The sequence below is a fragment of the Cimex lectularius genome, unplaced genomic scaffold, assembly GCF_000648675.2.
Source record: "Cimex lectularius strain Harlan isolate CLEC.00 unplaced genomic scaffold, Clec_2.1 scaffold206, whole genome shotgun sequence".
NCBI lineage: Eukaryota > Metazoa > Arthropoda > Insecta > Hemiptera > Cimicidae > Cimex > Cimex lectularius.
This window is the reverse complement of record NW_019392762.1, coordinates 921,904-925,586: the sequence shown is the minus strand read 5'-3', so window position 1 is coordinate 925,586 and position 3,683 is coordinate 921,904. Positions and strand designations below refer to the sequence as shown.

Sequence of the window (3,683 nt, the reverse complement as noted above, 5' to 3'; positions counted from 1 at the left end):
ACAATAATTTTATTAGTTTAATATATAATTGGGGTGTTTTTCATAAAAAAAAAAATAAATTATATATTTCATTAATGTTTGAAACAAACCATTGTTTATTAAATTGTAATAATGTTCAAGGTTATTACATAATATTTAAAAAAATGGATTGGCTGTACCTTTTGCGAAACAAAAAGGGAGAACAAAAAATAGTTTTAAGAACGATTTTAAATAAGTAGCATAAAACTACTACTAGTACTGAAACTGTAACTGTAAAACGTTACTAAACCTGAGGAATATACTATATATTATACTAATAATAATAAATGAATCCCGTTCGTGACGCTAACTTTTCATTTCAACCAAGACTTTATATGATAAGAATAATTAATTGAAAGGACTACTTTGGTCAATCAGAACACTAAACATAGATTTAATAAGTAAAACAAAGTATAACTTAACTAAAAGGTTGCCGAGAATCGAATTCTGATAACCCGAAATTTGGAAAATTGCAAAAAGGAAGGAAAATTCGAAAGGTTTTAGGTTGAGATGGTATTTGAGCAGCGGCGTGTTGAGCCAAAGGTCGTGGGTTCGAATCCCGCTCGTGACCCTTACTTTTCCATTTCATCCAAGTCTTACATATAAATAACGATTAATTGAAAAAAGTAATTTGGTCAATCAGACCACTAAAAACTAACAATAATACAATTTTTTAAGTTAATTTAGAATTATTTATANAAGCGTGTCTGTCGACCCGAGCCATAATATTAGTTTTAAATATATGGACAACAGAAAAGTTCGTAAAAAGGCAATTTGCTCTAAATACTGAACGATTTTTTTTTAAACTGAACAGGATAATTTTTCTTAAATAATTGTGAGAAAATTTGTAAGCTAGAGGTCCTAGTTATCTTAGGACCCCATGCATGTCTTTCTCCAGTCAGAAAAAACGGGCTAAGTGCAAAATGTGCCATTTTTATGGTACGAAAATCTAGTATATTTTTAGGAATGCTGAATTTTATTGATTTTATTTATTTATTTTATTTTGTCCTCATACATACGTGATTTACAGATTTTACATATTTTCTTAAGCGTACATATTTCTTGAGTTTGTTTGTTATTACAATTTTTTTTGAACATGCAAGTTAGCGTTATGCCGGTTCCTTGCATGGAGTTGTACCTAAATAATTGTTCTACATTTTGTATAACATTTGAGAATTTGGTGTAAAGTTTTAATCTACATTATATGTAGTGGTTGACATAATTGAAAACTAGTTTATATACATAGCTGGTACTGGGAAATTTTCATGTAGGTAAATAGATTAATTCATATTTGAACAATTTAAAATCAATTTATTTGTTTTGTCCATTCTTTTTTTACCGATGTAGGTTTCAGAAAAACATTTTATTGCATTGGTCGTTTTGAGAGTGCCCTTCTTGTGAGTACGACACGCAAGAATGGCACTATTACACAGAAGACAAACGCTTTGAGCCCTGAAGATGATTTCAATGAAGATCGAAACGTTGGCTCGATAAAGAAAATGTTTTTCTGAAACCAACATCACACCATGTGGGTTCGAATCCCGCTCGTGACACTTACTTTTTCATTTCATCCTAGCCTTACATATAAATAATTATTGGCAGAAGTAATTTGGTCAATCAGACCACTAAGAACTAACAACAATACAATTTTTTAAGTTAATTTAGAATTATTTATATCTTTTATATTTAAGAAATGTTTACGGCTAGTAAAATAAAATTCCTATTAATAAATAGGTATGTTGAATGCTATAAAAAAACTTTGCATCATGCTGCAAAAAAATTTGCATATATCTTCCAATGTCTAATTTTTCTAATATTAGTTTGGTTATGTCAAATAAACCATATGACGTAAAAAGTCCTGATTGAAATGCATATTTTCTGTTCAAAATGATGTAATTTTTTAAAATAAAAATGGTGGGTACGAAATGTTTAATTAATTTTTTCAAAATGTTTGGTATGGTTAACGTCTGAGATATATATAGATTTTTATAAATTTTTGCAAAAATGTAAGGTTACAGATGATGGAATTATGTAACTAAAGCTTCCATAAATGAGGGTAGTTTGATTAGGGGGTATTTTTTATATATATAATGGATTTCTCAAATGAAAGTAGTAATCGATTACTCAAAGAATCGATCGCTGAAGATCGATGTTACCTGTTATCCACGTTTGCACGTCATTTTCTTTTAGTGATGTCGTAACAAGAAAAAAGAAACGGCCTCATCGCGGTTAAGGATGTTATCAGAAAATAGACAAAAGAAAGGGCGCAGTCTTGAATTGAGAAGATAAATGTAAAACGATGTGATGGGGGAAACACGGAGGCAATTGAACCGATCCTGTTCAATCTTATCCAGTTTCTTTATGTTTGTGATGAACCGAAACGGGTTTTTCTTCAGTTCAAGACTATAAAGTAAGTATTTTAAAAAAAATTAATATAATTGTAAACAAATTTGATTCTATATCACACGGTCAATTAATTTGATGTTTTTCCAATAAATAGAGATTTTTTATATATAAGTTTTGAAAAATCACTAGATAAACACCTTTATTGTTTTTCATAAAAACAATCATAAATAAACTGGGTAGTAAAATGAGTGTAACTACAAAACCATCTGAGGGAGAACGATTTTTTGAACCTACATGGCAGAAAGATCAAACAAATTAAAACTATTATTGCCAACAAAAATCAATAAAAGTAGCATTTAAATTTGAAAACAACGTTTTTAGTTGAGAAAAAAAGTCAGTGTCACGAGCAGGATTCGAACCTACGACCTTCGGCTTCATACGCCGCTCCTCTACCACTTGAGCTATCGTGACCTCGATCCACTCGGACACTAACTTCCCATCTCAACCCCACCTTTTGAATCTTCCCTCCTTTTTGCCATTTTTCAGTGTCCGAATAGCACAAGTGGTAGAGCAGCGGCGTATCTAGCCAAAGGTCGTGGGTTCGAATCCCGCTCGTGACACTGACTTCTTTATCTCAACTAAATACCTTAATTAATTGAAAGATATTAATTGGTCAAGTGGATCACGAAAACTAGTGACTTTAATAATTAAAGACATTCACCCAATAAATGTCATGTTTTTTAGCTTCATAATACTTGTGCATGTCAACATTGTCTGGTTCTAGGAAAACCCAAGGTTACCTTCGATTGAGATAGAAGTGGCAGCCCTTACACCCATATAAATCAAAATAAATGCAAAGGCTTTAGTTTCAAAATACTTGCATATGTCGAAATTGCCTGGAATTAGAAAAGAAGAAGTTACCTTGAGGCGAGAGACTTCGATATTAGTGTCCGAGTGGCTCAAAGTCACGATAGCGAAAAAATAAAGAAAAATGGGAAAGAGAACTGAACTGAACTTTTATTTTTTTATCCAAATTTAGGAAAATATTGTCTTCTTATGCACTCAACATTTGATGCAAATTTTTTTTCCAAAGATTTCATTATACGTAGATATTAATTATTTGTAATTGTTATGATCACATTTCTTTTTTAATTTAATTCAATATGTAGAAATAATATATATCAAAATAAACTATCATTTATCTTAATATTCAATCATTTTTTCTTATTACAGTAGTGGTTCATTGACCAAATTACTTCTTTCATTAATTAATCTTTTTACGTAAGGTTTTGGTTGAAATGAAAAAGGTAGTGCCACGA

General features: G+C 30.5%; 1 non-coding gene across 1 annotated transcript; it reads right to left on the bottom strand.

The window, feature by feature from the left end:
• Nucleotides 1–2,762: 2,762 nt before the first annotated feature.
• On the bottom strand, nt 2,763–2,835 carry Trnah-aug. Its single transcript has one exon. It is a non-coding gene; the product is annotated as a tRNA-His (tRNA).
• Between the last annotated feature and the right edge of the window lie 848 nt (nt 2,836–3,683).